Genomic DNA, 18,078 nt, shown 5'->3' with positions numbered 1-18,078 from the left:
GGAAAAGTTAGTTTCTGAGGCAGAAATAAAATGTTTTGTTTTTCACATGTTAAATTTGGTATACTTACGATGCAGGGTTAAGATTGTGGGTACTAGAATTAGCCTCCCTAGTTAGAATACCAGCTCTGCTAATGACTGTGTAATCTAAGGCAAGTTACATAATACATTTACACTAATTTCCTCGGTTATAAAAAAAGGGGACAATAACTGTATCCACCTGATTTGATGCATATATAAACTGTATATCCACAATTGATGTGATAATGCATATACACTGAAGCACTTAAATGGTACCTGGCAAAACAATACTAAGTAAATTCATTACCATTAGACATGGACATCTCAGACTCAGTATAGGTTCCAAAAAAGATATCGATTTGACTCCATCGTCTAGCTCCTCTTTCTCCTTTCGTTTTACTTCCTCCCCACACTTCACTTCTGCTTCACTAGTTACTCATGGAAATAATCAAAAGAATAAAACATAAAAAAGCTCTGAACCAGTACTGGAAATTAAGAAACGTCTACTAGTTCTGCCTCCTCCAAAAAAAAAAACAATTCACAGAAATTCACTCCCACCTCACCAATAACCTTTAATTTTGAATGGGGAGGGCTAAAGACATGAATAGTCTAGATAAACGGGAAAGCCATCACCTTAAAACATTTTTCCTTGCCGATGGACAGGCATTTAAATGCAGGGAGGTGAAGATGGTATTTTTAAGCATAAAATCATTTTTTTAATAGAGGGAAGTATGAGCAAATAAAAGTATTAGAAAAACACAATATTATAAGATAAATGACAAATTGGAGAAATATACACAACATATAAAACTGACAAGTGGTTTGTATATTTAATATATGAAGAACTCATACAAATCATTAAAAAGATGGATATTCTTTAATTCAACAAATATTTATTAATGAACATCTACCTTATGACAAGTACCATATTAGGCTAAATTAAAATAAATTATATGAAAATCATGGAGCATATGAAATATTTATCTATCAGGCAGATTCTTGTAAACACACGTTCATCTTTTCCTCAACTGTCTTTGTATTTTATTTAGCTGGAATTTGTGGATTTTAAGAGAAAGCGTGTTGTGATTCCTTCAGAATAGGCAAATAGTGTGGTCAAAAGTTAAAAGTAATAAATTACCCTTCCGTATCTTTGTTGGATTTCTCAAGCTGACCTCTGATTGATCTAAATATATCTTAATATTTATTAAGTACTATAAAAATAGAACTCTAATTTTACCAAGCTATGCTAAAATGTAACAAAACAATCACTGCTACTTCTAAATTATTTACTATGGGTTAAGTACCAAGTAAAATCATCTCTTTCTAACTTCACAATCTACCTATGAGAAAAATATTATAAACCCTATTTTATAGTTGATGACAGTCAGTTTCAAGAATTTAAAATACTTGCAGAGCCTTAAGTAGTTTGTAAGTGTTGGAGCTAGATACAAACTCAGGTCTGTATGATTCCAAAGTCCATACTTCACTTCTGACTTTCCATAGTGCTTTCACTGGTCTTTCTTTGGTGCCAAGCTCAAGGAAACAGTTGAGAGGATACCATTTTATTGTATTTTGTTGTATTTAACTGACAAGTCCCAAATATTTCTCCCCTACTCTACAGAAATATTGTTTCCTGATGGAATAATTTTAAAATTCAGCAATCTGGTGCACATCTCCTGGAAAGGAAATTGATAGAAAATAAAAACATCAGGCAAATTTTAAATATTATAAAGCTGATCTCGCTTATTACTTGTACTCTGCAATATACTAAAGTATCTGAGGGCAAGTTTTTTAAAAGAAAGACTCTTAAGACTTCCATTAGGAATATTATTCTGAGGAACTGACAGGTTTTCCCTTAGGTTTTTCCCTCTCTAGCCAAATTTACATTATTATTATTCAGTGGGCCACACAGAAGCATTCTAAACTGTGGGGGTAAATAAGCCTCTGTAATGCATTCACATGTACAATACTTATTATTTTTAAACAAAGGAAAATCCTTATGTGGAAAGGTGAAGCTTGGACAAAAAAATCAGTCCAACTATCTCCTTGAAAAATAGAATTGGGGGTACAATAGACCTCTGAAGATTTATGTAAATGGATGAAAATTTTTTGTACTGGTATCGACTCCAACTTTGTCCTACGCATAAAACTCTAATACAGAATCTACTCTCTTGCTTCTTGTTAACTCTGTAATTGTTACTATAGATAAATCCAGGAAAAGTAGCTATTAGTGTCAGAGAGCTCAGATTCTCTACTACCAAATTACATAAATTAAACACACACACACACACACACACACACACACACATATGTTTTTGCCAATTCTATTCCAGAATAAAAATTAAACTGGGACTATTTAATGTCTAAATTTTACTTTCTTCTGTTTATGGAAATATGCCCTCTGGAAGTTTTAAAATATAGCAAGCATTCATTTACAATCTTATGATTTAGGTGTGAAATCTATGACCCATCTCCTTGCACCTGGGTGGATTGTGACCAAAAGAGTATGGCAGGGCTTCCCTGGTGGCACAGTGGTTAAGAATCCACCTGCCAATGCAGGCGACACGGGTTTAAGCCCTGGCCTGGGAAGATCCCACATGCCGCGGAGCAACTAAGCCCATGAACCACAACTACTGAGCCTGCGCTCTAGAGCCCGTGAGTCACAACTACTGAGCCTGTGTGCCTACAGCCCGTGCTCCACAACAAGAGAAGCCACCGCAATGAGAAGCCCATGCACTGCAATGAAGAGTAGCCCCCACTCATTGCAACGAGAGAAAGCCTGCATGCAGCAGCAAAGACCCAACACAGCCAATAAATAAATAAATATAATAAATCTATTAAAAAATAAAAAAAGACTAAGGCAGAAGTGAGCTATGTTTCTTCCAAGGCTAGGCCATAGAAAGTCACATAGCTTCCTCCTTGTTTTCTGGAAAACTTGCTCTTGAAGCTCCGAGCTACCATGTAAGAAGTTTGACTAACTTGAGGAAACCATGCTGTAAGGAAGCTTAGGCCATATGGAGAAGGTACATAGCACATAAAGATTCTCCAATCAAATGACCCATCTAAAACCAGCCTTATAGTCACCCCAGCCCAGGCACCAGACATGTGAAGCATCCAGAGGATTCTAATTCCCCAGCTGATGGAATAACTCCCAGTCATTCATGTCTTCTCAGCTAAGGCCCTAAATACAGTAGAGCAGAATCAAGCCATCCCCACTATGTCTTGTCTGAATTTCTGAAATGAGAATCCATGAGAATAATAAAATGATTGTTGTATTATAGGACTAAGTTTGGGGTAGTTGGTTTTGCCTCAACAGATAATCAAAATATCTCATAGAAGAAAATATAGAAAATAAAGGAATAAATAAACATTTAATAACCTGTAGTCCTACCATTAATCACTATTATCATTTATGTGTGTGTTTATTTTCTTTCATTCTTTTTCCTAGGTATGTACCTTCATAAAACTACATAGAGCACAGATTAGCACAGCAAAGCAAACCTGTATTTGCATACTGATGGCCACTTCCTACATTTGGAAGTCATTTCTTAACCTCTTGAGCTGTGGGTTCTTTTTATTTTCTGTAAAATGAAGTTCATAATAGTATGAATCTCATAGAGTTGTGAGGATTAAATCAAATCATGTAATGCATTTATCACAATGTTTGAAACAATTTTTATCATCAATTACTATGTACACAATTGAGCTCATACTACACATAGAGGTAGGTAATCTCCCTTTTTCATTTACTATAAAATCATGAGAATCTCCCCATGTTTGGAAGATGTAGAGATGTGCCACTCAGATCTCCCTTCAAGAAAGTGTGCCAGGAGGGTGGTTAGCTGGCAGCTTCCCTCAGCTAGCTCATTCAGGATTCACTGCAGCATTAGAGCTGAGATTACGATTTCTTCATGGTGGCCCCCAGTCAGTGACTGAGAAAGGTGGTGGTAAAAAGACCTAGCCATTTCCACTCAATGTGACACCCCTCTAAACAGCAATGTGTGCTCTGGAGCTCCCACTGGGCTGGCAGAGATTTTAGCAAGTCTGCACTGTGGTCTGACAGCTCCTGCTGACCAACATTTCTTCCTTCCTTCCTTTTCCTTTCACAGGTGTCACTTCCACATAAATCTCTTGCACTCCTAAATCCCTTTCAGAGTTTGCTATTCAAGAACTAAACAGGCATACCATATGATAAAATGTTTTCTTTTAATGTGCATTTAAATCAAAACTGACCTGGAATTTGAACTTAGGTCTTCTGACTGAATCCTATGCTTTTCTGAATGATATGTTACCTTCCACCCCCAACCACCCTTCTACTCCAAAATGTTTGCCTTTCATGTGCAAGCCTTGACCATGTGCTCTTCACAGAAAAGGGATCTAATACCTGCTGGATCTAATCCATCTTATGTAACTGCAATGAGGACAAAATGGAATAAAGCATGTGGAAATGTTAGTAAACCCCATATCCTTACAAATTTATACATTTATATTAAATGTATTGTCCCCAAGACTGACCTAATTCAATGGGAATATTCACCTTATGTCTCAGTCCACTCTGACTCTAAGATGTTTAATCATGCAATGCGGGAGACCTTCAAGATGGTGGAGTAAGACGTGATCACCTTTCTCCCCACAAATACATGTAGAACAACTCCTACAGAACACCTACTGAACACTGGCAGAAGACCTCAGACCTCTCAAAAGGCAAGAAACTCCCCACGCACCTGGGTAGGGAAAAAGAAAAAAGAAAAAACAGAAACAAAAGAATAGGGATGGAACCTGCACCAGTGGGAGGGAGTCGTGAAGAAGGAAAGGTTTCCACACACTAGGAAACCCTTTCGCGGGTGGAGACTGTGGGTGGCGGGGGTAAAGCTTCGGAGCCATGGAGGAGAGCGCAGCAACAGGGGTGCGGAGAGCAAAGTGGAGAGATTCCCGCACAGAGGATCGGTGCCGACCAGCACTCACCAGCCCGAGAGTCTTGTCTGCACACCCACCGGGGTGGCTAGGGGCTGGGAGCTGAGGCTCGGTCTTTAGTCGGATCGCAGGGAGAGGACTGGGGTTGGCTGCGTGAACACAGCCTGCAGGGGGCTAGTGCGTTACAGCTAGCCGGAGTGTGTCCGGGAGAAAGTCTGGACCTGCCAAATAAGCAATAGATTTTTTCTTGCCTCTTTGTTTCGGAGAGGGGATTCATAGCACCACATAACCAAGCTCCAGAGATGGATGGAGCATTGGCTATCAGCGCGGACCCCAGAGATGGGCCTGAGATGCTAAGGCTGCTGCTGCTGCCACCAAGAAGCCTGTGTGCAAGCACAGGACACTCTCCACACCTCCCTTCCCGGGAGCCTGTGCAGCCCGCCACTGCCAGGGTCCCGTGATCCAGGGACAACTCTCCCGGGAGAACGCACGTCGCGCCTCAGGCTGTTGCAATGTCAGGCTGGCCTCTGCTGCTGCAGGCTCGCCCCACATTCCGTGCCCCTCCCTCCCCGCGGCCTGAGTGAGACAGAGCCCCCGAATCAGCTGCTCCTTTAACCCCATCCTGTCTGAGCGAAGAACAGATGCCCTCAGGCAACCTACATGCAGAGGTGGGGCCAAATCCAAAGCTGAACCCCGAGAGCTGTGCGAACAAAGAAGAGAAAGGGAAATCTCTCCCAGCAGCCTCAGGAGCAGCGGATTAAATCCCACAATTAACATGATGTACCCTGCATCTGTGGAATATCTGAACAGACAACGAATCATCCCAAAATTGAAGCGATGGACTTTGTGTGATTTTGTCTGTATAGCTTTGCTTTTACCATTTGTCCTAGGGTTCTGTCTGTCTGTGTTTTTGGTTGTTTTTTTTTTTTTTAAGTATAGTTTTTGAGCACTTGTTATCATTGGTGGATTTGTTTTTTGGTTTGGTTGCTCTCTTTTGTCTTTCTTTCTTATTACTTTTCAAATTTCTTTTATTTTTAAAATACTTTATTTTTTTATTTTAATAACTTTATTTTATTTTATTTATTTTTTCTTTCTTTCTTTTATTATCCCTTTTCTTCTAAGCTGTGCAGCTGACAGGGTCTTGGTGCTCTGGCCGGGTGTGAGACCTGTGCCTCTGAGGTGGGAGAGCCAAGTTCAGGACATTTGTCCACCAGAGACCTCCCGGGTCCACATAATATCAGACACCAAAAGCTCTCCCAGCGATCTCCATCTCAACATTAAGACCCAGCTCCACTCAATGACCAGCAAGCTACAGTGCTAGACCCCCTACGCCAAACAACTAGCAACACAGGAACACCACCACACCCCTTAGCAGAGAGGCTGCTTAAAATCATAATAAGGTAACAGACACCCCAAAACACACCACCAGATGCAGTCCTGCCCACCAGAAAGACAAGATCCAGCCTCATGCACCAGAACACAGGCACCAGTCCCCTCCACCAGGAAGCCTACACAACCCACTGAACCATCCTTAGTGACTGGGGGCAGACACCAAAAAAAATGGGAACTACAAAGCTGCAGCGTGTGAAAAGGAGACCCCAAACACAGTAAGTTTAGCAAAATGAGAAGACAGAGAAACACACAGCAGATGAAGGAGCAAGGCAAAAACCCACTAGACAAAACAAATGAAGAGGAAATAGGCAATCTACCTGAAAAAGAATTTAGAGTAATGACAGTAAAGATGATCCAAAATCTTGGAAATAGAATGGAGAAAATACAAGAAACGTTTAACAAGGACTTAGAAGAACTAAAGAGCAAACAATGATTAACAGCACAATAAATGAAATTAAAAATTCTCTAGAAGGAATCAGTAGCAGAATAACTGAGACAGAAGAACAGATAAGTGACCTGGAAGATTAAATAGTGGAAATAACTACTGCAGAGAAGAATAAAGAAAAAAGAATGAAAAGAATTGAGGACAGTCTCAGAGACGTCTGGGACAACATTAAATGCACCAACATTTGAATTATAGGGGTCCCAGACGAAGAAGAGATAAAGAAAGGGACTGAGAAAATATTTGAAGACATTATAGTTGAAAACTTCCCTAATATGGGAAAAACATAGTCAGTCAAGTCCAGGAAGCACAGAGAGTCCCATACAGGATAAACCCAAGGAGAAACATGCCAAGACATATATTAATCAAGCTATCAAAAAGTAAATACAAAGAAAAAATATTAAAAGCAGCAAGGGAAAAACAACAAATAACATACAAGGGAATCCCCATAAGGTTAACAGCTGATCTTTCAGCAGAAACTCTGCAAGCCAGAAGGGACATATTTAAAGTGATGAAAGGGAAAAACCTACAACCAAGATTACTCTACCCAGCAAGAATCTCATTCAGATTTGACGGAGAAATCAATACCTTTACAGACAAGCAAAGGTTAAGAGAATTCAGCACCACCAAACCGGCTTTACAACAAATGCTAAAGGAACTTCTCTATGCAGGAAACACAAGAGAAGGAAAAGACGTACAATAACAAACCCAAAACAATTTAGAAAATGGCAATATGCACATACTTATCGATAACCACCTTAAATGTAAATGAATTAAATGCTCCAACCAAAAGACATAGACTGGCTGAATGGATACAAAAACAAGACCCTTATATATGCTGTTTCCAAGAGACCCACTTCAGATATGGGGATACATGTATATGTATAGCTGATTCACTTTGTTATAAAGCAGAAACTAACACACCATTGTAAAGCAATTATACTCCAATAAAGATGTTAAAAAAATTACAAAAAATAAAAAATCATGTAATACGTCAATTTCTTTCCTTTTTGTTTTTTTTTGGTAACAGCTTTATTGAGATATAACACACAGACACAATTACCCCCTTTAAAATGTACGATTCACTGGTTTTTAGTATATTCAGCGCAGGCTCAGCGGCCATGGCTTACGGGCCCAGCCACTCCGCGGCATGTGGGATCTTCCCAGACCGGGGCACGAACCCATGTCCCCTGCATCAGCAGGCGGACTCTCAACCACTGTGCCACCAGGGAAGCCCCCCCATTTTCATCAACCCTGAAAGGAACGGTGTACCTTTAGCTACGGCATCTCAATCCTCCTCAGCTGTAGGCAATGACTAATCTACTTTCTGTTTCTATAGATTTACCTATACTGGACGTTTCCCAGTATTTCTGGGATTGGACGTATTTCTGAATTGGACTAAATTGTTTTCTGTAATATCCTATCCAACTCTGATATTAATGCTCCCTGAAGTGCCCCATCAAGCTGCAAGGCAGAACCAAACTTGCTTTGGAAAGAAGACAGCGTTTCTGAGTGTGAAAATAAGACATATAAATAAATATTTTAATAATGTGCCTACCTAAGCAGTTTTTTCTTCATAAACCTAATTAACCCGACATAGCAACTGTTATAGCCTGTTTGTGTTTGTAAAGATAAAAGTAATATAAGCAGTTTTGTAGTCTTCAAAGAACATTAAGGTTTCTTCTAGGACAAAGAACTATGCAGGGCTTCAGTATGAAATATATTTAGTTCCAGGTATAAAAATTTAATGGACTAAAGCTGCTTCATGTGTCATAGACATTGCCAATGAAAGGATCCATTAATCAGTGTAAAAATAACTGCTCACACCTACATGCCTCTTGTTGAAATAATTCTGAATTTATCTTCACAAAAGATATAAATGATTAAAGACTTCAGTGTGGTGGAAATACTTGACTTTGCTTGAAATTTTGAAAAAATGAAAGAAAAAAGAGAAGGAACACACTCTTAGATTGAGTACATGTACTCTTACTAGGGTAATATCTCCAAATTTGCTTTTGCCCTATTTTTTTTTTTTTCTCATCACCTCTGCTGACCCTTTTCCAGTTTCCCATAATCACTTTCTTCCTGTGGGCTGCTTCCAATTGGCCTTTGAGTATGTTTGTCTTCTCTTTCAATAATATAGATATGATTTAACAGGGAGGAGCTAATCAGAATCTCTGGAAGTTTGGGAGAATGCAAATACATGCTGTTTGAAAAAGCAAATTGAATATTATAATTTCTTTAATTTGCTTTCACTTATATTTTATTTTTTAATTAAAAAAATTTTAACAGACTGTGAATTTTTATGTTTATCCAAAGAGTCAAGACCTTAAAAAAAGATTCAAAAACACTATCGTAGAAATCTTTCCATGATCCCACCACTTATCAAGACACTGCCCAATATTGCCTTTTGAAGGAGCAATCAATATTCATTGCCTCCTTTTTCCTAACACAATTTATTTTCAATCCATTTTCATACTTTCTACTCCCACAAATTCACTAAAATATCCCTTACAGAGATATCTGACGATTTCCTAATTTCCAATTCTAATGACCAAAATAGGACACTATTTTGTTCAATGTCAACATAATTCTTCCTCCTTTGAAGTACTTTCCTTTTTCCCAGTCACCACAGAATTATAACTTTATTCGTTTATTTATGTAACACATATATTGATGAATATACACCAGGAATTGTTGTAAGAGCTCAAATAAGATAATAAGCAATTTAGATCCAGTCCTTGCCTTAGTAGTGCTCATAATTCCTATCAGAGGTTACAAACAGGCCTCAATGGGAAATGATGTACATGGTTTGTACTGTATACGTGTACATGTATTTAAAACTAAAATTTGTGAATTAATGGTCAACAAACAAGTATCAGGAAACTTGATATAATTTCTGATTTTCTGAAATTTGGGACAATACTGGGCTTACATTCCTATATGGCAATGATTAACTGGACCTGAATATTGACTGCTCCCTTCACATAGGGCATAAATTCTCTAACTTGCTATAGTGTCCATTGCTTTTTGTATCTCAAAAACATTGAGTCTATTAGTTCCCATTTAACTTTGCTATATTATCTAACACCTTCATTTATTTATGTTAACTGCCTCATTCCTGAAAGCATGAGAGATTGTGACCCCTAATCTAGAGGAAGGTGAAGAGAAGTAACCAGAAAGTGAAATATAGCATTATTCACAGTGCGATAAGGTGCTAAGAGTACATGGTATGTAATCCAGCCCTGGGGGGATGGGGTCAGGGAATCCTCTTCAAGAAATAGTGCTGTCCAAAATAAGAACTGAAGGATATGTTAACATCTTTAGTTATAATCCTACTATCTTTTCGTTGAGAACATGTTCATTTAGAAAGAGATTATGAAGTATTTGGTTACTAAGAAGAAATGTGAGTATAAAAAAAATCCATCTTAAAGATTGCTCTAATTTGTGGGTATAAATATTCCCTAGTTCCTTAAAGTATGGATCAAGTCAGTGTTAAAAAGTAGCAATTTAACTGGAAGTTAAGTATGCAAAAGTGCTTTGGGTCCTGGATTTAGGACAGTTTTAAAAAAATCTCTCAACTTTGCAATCAAACACATATGTTATGGAAAAATATATATATATGGACAAAAGATACAGTGGTTTCCAGGCTATGAATCACCAGGACTAGAAAACACAGAGTTTTCTGATAGGCATGGTTGTGTAGCAATAAGAACCTAGGTCTAGTGACCCAGACAGAAATAGGCTTGAATTAAATTTTTCCCTCCTTCCTTGTCCTTCCCCTTTGTAATAAATATATAAAATAATTCTTCTAAATGACTGGAATGAGATCTTGCTAGACATCTACAGGATAGAATAACTGATCATTCAATATCTGCTTTTATCCCGTGAAATGCTAAAAAGAATCTGACTAATCAAAATGCTACTTTTTATTCACAAAGAAATTTCATCAAGTGGTTTGTCTGTATATGTGAGGTTAAATTAGATGATCTAATAAACTTTTGTTCATTAACATTCCTTTTTTTTTTGTGAGGTACACAGACCTCTCACTGTTGTGGCCTCTCCCATTGTGGAGCACAGGCTCCGGACGCACAGGCTCAGAGGCCATGGCTCACGGGGTCTAACCGCTCCGCGGCATGTGGGATCTTCCCGGACCGGGGCACAAATCCGTGTCCCCTGCATCGGCAGGCGGACTCTCAACCACTGCGCCACCAGGGAAGCCCCATTAACATTCTTATTTAAAATCTTTGAAACTATATAAATCTCAATTTTTTCCCCAAAGTCTTGTATTTCATTTTAGGAGTACAATTTAGATACCATCTAAAGAAGTATGCCCCAAAGTGGAATGCAAATATGACAGGAGTCTTGTAAGGAAATATTCATTAAAGTACAAGAAGAAAATACTAGAAATTCTGCTTATGTTTATTTATATATAAAGATAATAAAATTTTACCAATATTTAACATGAAAATTTACACTGGTGGTCTCAGTTCATATATCAGTTTGTCATGTGTTACATACAGTACCCAAAGTATAAGAAATCAATACTTGGAATTCCAAATGGAGAGAAGATGAGAGTTGCCTGCATTTAATATATGAGTTTTAGCATTTAGTATATGAGGATTCATTATAGCTATGTGAGCCAAATTCAGTGGATTTATAGATTTTAATATCTTATTTTAACTGAATTGATCCTTAAAAAAATGGCATATTATCTTCAGAAAATTCCTGTGATGAAACTATAGATCAAATACATATTATTAATGTAAGAAGAAGAAAAGGAAAATGGCAGAGCTGCGTTTTTCATTCTACTTACCTGAGCTTTGTATAAGCTAAATTTCTAGGTAAAATTAATGGCAGTCTAATTATCTTTGAGTATAAATTTGTCAAAATATTTTGATATTATCAAAAATGATATTTGAAGTATGAATTTATGTCCACAAATTTTAACACTGTCTGCCAAAGAGTTTACTTTGCCTTGAGCTATTTACTGGTGATTTTTATTCATGATTATAATTTATAAAAAATTACATGCATTTTGAGGTGCTAATTTTATATGGCATATGATAAAAAATGTTTGGAGTCCATTGATCTAAGTATAGACTTCATTTCTTTGATATCTATTATTAGGTATTCTCATCTCTTCAGAATGCAATAATCCAGAGGACATGGTCCTTTTCTTTTTCTTTTTCTGTGTAAAATAGCTGACACATTAGGTCTCTATTAAATGTTTATTGAAATAGAAGTTCAACAATAATAATTAGCTTTTATTAAGTATTTACTATGTGTTAGTATTTTGCTGCATGTCATACTGCATATGATTTGTCCTTTTTAAAACTGTAAACCACCCAATGAAATAGGTAATTCTATTTGCTCCATTTCAGAGAGACAGTGGGAGAGAGTAACTTGCCTGAAGATGAACACTATTAAGTCTTAGAACTGAGATATGAACATGAATAGTGTAGCTTTTAAGCTAACAGTATTTATTAAGGTACATTATTATATCAATAAATATCAAGTATTATTTGTACTAATGTTTGGGTACTCATTAATTTCTCAAGAGTATTTATCAAGGATCTTTTACAGGTCCTATACACTGAGGAATCAGAAAGAAAAAGACTCACTACCAAATTCGAATTTCACAGTCCAACATGTGAAATATAGAAATAAACAAATAATTACAAGTGCTGTAATAAAAAAGAATGTGAATGTGTAACTGAAACCCAAAAGATAGTACAGTAAAATCTGAGAGTTCAAGAAAGCTCAAGAAGACTCAGTTTACTTGGTTTTAAATAAATAATACTTTCCTATCAGGAAAATAAATTAAAAAGTATTTAAGCAGAAGAAATAACAAGAATAAAAACACTGAAGTATGAAAGTGCTTAAACTAAAGAATGCAGTAATCTAGAACAGTGCTTTTCAAACTTTAGCCTGCAAACCTGCTTTCTGGGATTAAAAAAAAAAGCAAATTCTGGTTGAATAGGGAGTGAGATTCTTCATTCCTAAAAATCTCTCATTTGAGGCAGATGCAGCTGATTCTCTGGCCACAATTTGAGTTGCAAGACTTGAACTGTGATCCTCAACATGTAGCCTTAGACTGCTTGCATCAAAACTGCCTTGACTCTTTGATAAAAAATTTATATTCTCAGCCTATCCTAGATGTACCAAATTAGATTGGTGTGAGATGGAGAGGGAAATATTCATTTTAAGCCTGTAGTTACCATATGATTCTCATGCACATTAAATTTGAAAACCATTAGGTTTGGAAGTTCAGAGCCTGCACAAAAAGAGTCTGGAAAGTAAATTCAGCAAAACTGTGAACTAAGGGATCTTGAATATCTAATTTAGGAGTTTGAATTTTATTAGACAGGCAATGGGTGACCATAGAAAGTTTTAAATGAACATTGACATTGTAGATTTGTGTCTTATGCAGATCACTTTAGAAGCAATCTAAAAATATATGGGATCATGACAGGATAACTTGTATGGATTTTCCCTACTGACAAGTGAAATCTATAAAGTGGAACAAAATATATGACACAACTATTCTCAGGCAATGAAGAACATGAAGAAAGAACTGTGATCTTGGGAGAAGGGAAAGATACAAAGTAAGCCCCCACAATATTCCATGATTGCCCTAGCCTTCTGCCTGAGAAAAAAAATTCAACACCTTTAAGGGAAGATGACATAATGAAGATTTCCTGTAACAAATAATATATAATGTCTAACATGCAATAAAAATTGATAAGTAAAGAAACCAGAAAATGTAACATGTAGTCAAAAGGAAAAGCATTCAATAGAACAAACACTAAGGTAATCCAGATGTTAGAAACAACAGATAAGGCACTTAAAGTAGTCACTAATGATAGGTTCAAGAATTTAAATGAAAATATGGAAAAATAAATGAACAGATGAGTAATCATAGCAGAGAAAATGAAATTATATTTTAACAGTAAGTGGAAATTCTGGAACTGAAAAATACATCTGAAATGAATAACTCTTAGTAGATTAGAATCAGATGGAAGATGGCAGAGAAATGGTGTTGAAACTGAATTCAAATAAACAGAAATAATCAAATTTTGAAAACAGAAAGGGGATTGAAAAAAATGAACAGAGACTTGGTAATATTTGGAAGATTATCAAACAATCTAACATACATATTTGAAAAAATAATGGTCAAAATTTCTGAATTTGATGAAAACGAATTTACAGATTTAAGAAACTCAATGTTCAAAAAGCATTGTACACAGGAAATCATACATAGGATTATTATAACCAATCTGCTGAAAACCAAAGATATTTTCTCTTCTCTTACTTTCTTTAAAAGATATTAATGCTTAACAGAAAAATTCTAACAACGTATTGGAGATTATACATGTATAGATGTAAGGTATACGGTAACAATAGTATAAAGAATAAAGATTGAGTGGAACTATATCATTGGAAGGGTCTTACATTTAAAGTGAAGTAGGCCAATATTAACAAAAATACCTGTGATATGTTAAGGATCTATAGTGTAATCACTAGAGTCATCAGTTAAAAAATAATGCATAGTACTTTTTTCTCTTTAAATGACATTGTTAAGAAAATGAAAAAGCAAGCCTAGAATGGGAGAAATTTTTTGCAAAATATATATCCAACAAAGAATCTGTATCCAGAATATATAAAAGTCTGTTACAATTCAAGAAAACAATAAAGCAAATTTAAAAATGGGAAAAAGTGTTCAACAGACACTATACCAAAAAAAATTTGGTGACAAGCAAATGAAAATCTATTCAATTTCATTAGTCACTGGGGCAATTCAATATATTCATAATGAGATACGAATACACACCTAATAGAATGGCTAAGATAAAATATACTGACCATATGAAGTGTTGGCAAAGATGTGGAACAACTACAATTCTAATACATTACTGATGGGATGGAAAATGATGTAGCTAGTTTGGTAAGGAGTTCGGCATTTTCTTATTAAAATTTAAAATGCACTTATGATATGACCCAGCAATTTCACTCCTAGATATTGCCCAAGAGAAATAAAAACATAGTTCAAACAAAGATTTGTACAAGAACGTTAATAGCAAATTTATTTATAATAGTCAAGATGTAAAGACAACCATCAACAAATCCTTCAACAGATGGATAGTTAAATAAACTGTGGTATATCCTTATAAGGGAATACAACTTTCCAATAAAAGAAATGAATTACTAAACACACAACAACAGCATTATGATAAGTGGGAGAAACCATATATAAAAGAAAACAAACTGAATAGATTGCATTCATATAAAATTCTAGAAAGGGGAAAACTATAGGGATAGAACAGACATCAGTGGTTTCCAGAGGTCAGGTGACATGGAGGAGGGAATTGATTGCATAAAGGTATGAGGGAACTTTTGTGTATGATAGAAAAGTGTTATATCATGATAGCAATGATGGTACATGAATATATATATTTTCAAAAGTCATCAACTTGTACACTTAAAATTGTGAATTTTATTGTGTATAAATTATACCTCAATAAATTTGACCCCTTAAAAAAACCCAACCAGGGCTTCCCTGGTGGCGCAGTGGTTGAGAGTCCGCCTGTCGATGCAGGGGACATGGATTCGTGCCCCGGTCTGGGAAGATCCCACATGCCGCGGAGCGGCTGGGCCCGTGAGCCATGGCCGCTAAGCCTGCCCGTCCGGAGCCTGTGCTCCGCAACGGGAGAGGCCACAACAGTGAGAGGCCCGCGTACCGAAGGAAAAAAAAAAAAAAAAGTCAAGATGTTGCTAGAAACCAGAGATGCCCTCATTTGTGAAAAATACTCAGGTCTGAGGCAGGCCCAGCATTCGGGGGTGTGTAATTGAATGTGGCCAATAAAACGATTTGAAAATCACATTATTCATTTTGTGAGTATTAACAATAAAGTTCAATTGCAATATTTCTAAAAATCCAAAGAACTGTATAAAAATAATTGTTCTGTATTCATCAAAAATACTAAGATCAAGAAAGGCAAGGAAAGGCAGAGAAACTCCTTCAGTTTAAAGGAGACTACAGAGACAAGAAAACTAAAAATATATGACTCTGGATTGAATGCTAAACAACAAAAAAATAAACAGCTATAAATGACAGTATTGGGATAACTGACCACATTTGCATTTTGGGTATAGATTAGATAAAGAGCATAGTATCAATGTCACATTTTCTGATTTTGATAATTGTACTGTGAATATGTAAGTTAATTTCCTTTTTCTTAGGAAATAAAGATAAAAGTATTTAGTAGCTATAGGGAATGTTGTCTTTACTTCCAAATGATTCTGAAAAAAAATAGAGTGATGATGGAGATGGGACAAAATATAAACAATTAATAAATCTGGATAAAGTATATATAGGAGTTTCTTGTAATAGTCTGGAAATTATTTTGTTTAAAATAATACTGGGCTTCCCTGGTGGTGCAGTGGTTGAGAGTCCGCCTGCCAATGCAGGGGATACGGGTTCGTGCCCCGGTCTGGGAAGATCCCACATGCCGCGGAGCGGCTGGGCCCGTGAGCTATGGCCACTGAGCCTGTGTGTCCGGAGCCTGTGCTCCGCAGTGGGAGAGGCCACAACAGTGAGAGGCCTGCGTACAGAAAAAAAAAAAAAAAAAAAAAAAAAAGTGTACAGAAAAGAAAAAAAAATAAAACTAAAATAAGAATTAAAATATATGGGGGAAGAGAATCACAGCCCAAAATGAATCAGATGCCTACTGCAGTAGTCCAGGGAAGGTATAATTAGAACTATATTTAATACAATAGTAGTATGAATGGCTACTTTATATTGTTTCTATGTTTAAAGTGGAATGGTAAAGTTAATTTGTTTTTATCTTTGTTAAGAAATAAGTAATCATGCATTCTGTTATGGCCTCTTAAGAATCTTTGCCTACCTTGTGTCCTAAGATTCTAAATTTGTTTAAATTTGTTATAAAAAAGTTATAGTCCATATATCCTTCTGTAAAATATAAGAAAACAGAATAACTAGAGCAAAGAGAACTCTAAAAATGGAAATTTAGGTTTGATAAACAGAGGTGGAAGAACTATATTTTCTTAAGATTGTAGCCTTAGGTCATTCAGAACCCATTTGTGTGGCTGTGTCATGCTAAATCTTGGGAAAATGAACTAATACAGAGAGAATATCCCAGACAGTCAAATTCAGAATTCATGGTTTCACAATACCACCTTGACTATCCACCACCAGCTTCCTATTCCTTGAAACTCTTCTACTTTAACCTCCTGCCATTCAGCAGAAAGGCGGGTGTCAGACTCTATTTCCTACACCCTGAACTCAGTCTTCATTCAAGTTTTGTAGGATGATTAGTAGGTGTTAAGACAATTTAGCACTTACTGACACTTTTTCCCAGAAGGAATCGGACAAATTGACTAGGCATTGATGGGGCCGGAAAAAGGATGAGCATTAGAGCATTTGCATGATGAATCACAGGAATATGTGAATGTGAATCATGGGAAAATATGGCTCTCTTCCCCCACAGTGATAAACTCTCTAAAGGTTGGGGGAGGGTTGCAAAGTGAAAGTGATCCAGATACAAGCAAAGGGCTGTCCCCAGCCCCCGCCTCTGCCACCACCACACCTGCACATACAAAACTGAAATAAAATCCTGTCACAGACTCACATGACATTGAGAAAGAACAAAATATTTTGTAATATAACAGTAAGACTCAACTGTACTTGATTCTAATCATTATCCTAACATTTACTGGATAACCAACTTTAATCTTCAATTTTCTTTTCAGTAAAATAAGGACTAATATGAAACTCACCAAGTTATTTTAATGATAGAAGAAATAATGTATATAAAACCTAGAGTGATATTTAGCTCATAATAAGTACAGAGTAAGTTGAAACTTACTACAATCAGAAAATGAACATTTATATTTAATTTATATGTTACATAAATTCATATTTATGACAATCTCAAGGATCTGTCCCAACACTGAGTATCCCAGCCTTTCCAATCCACTTTTATATTTACTTTATGATCAGGTACTGAGATTATGTTGGAACCAAGGATTAATGTAAGGAAAAAAACAACTGAAGCAAAAGTAGGAGAAATAAAAGAAAGACGCTAAAGAGAACCCTAGAAGTATATTTTTATTAAGGAAAACATGCAGAAAAATGCAGCTTCAATGTGCTTCTTTCATCCTCAAATGCAGCCTCATCTTCTGCACAGAGGCAGCTTGGTCTCCTTGTAGGGAGCTCTGGCAAGAGAACCAGATTGCCAAGTCTTAAATTCTGGCTAACCACTAGCTATCCATGTAACCCTGGAGATAAT

The 18,078-nt window shown here is 36.4% G+C and overlaps 1 protein-coding gene across 1 annotated transcript in view; it reads right to left on the bottom strand.

Annotated features, from left to right (window-relative positions):
- TNNI3K (TNNI3 interacting kinase) overlaps positions 1–18,078 on the bottom strand; it is a 290,251-nt gene that overhangs the window by 251,225 nt on the left and 20,948 nt on the right. The window lies entirely within an intron of this gene.

The sequence above is a fragment of the Aethalodelphis obliquidens genome, unplaced genomic scaffold (genome assembly GCF_003676395.1).
Source record: "Aethalodelphis obliquidens isolate GAN/ISIS:26980383/991018 unplaced genomic scaffold, ASM367639v1 scaffold13, whole genome shotgun sequence".
In the NCBI taxonomy this organism is placed as follows: Eukaryota; Metazoa; Chordata; class Mammalia; order Artiodactyla; family Delphinidae; genus Aethalodelphis; species Aethalodelphis obliquidens.
Note: the sequence above shows the minus strand (reverse complement) of the source record. Positions and strands in the feature narration are given on the sequence as shown.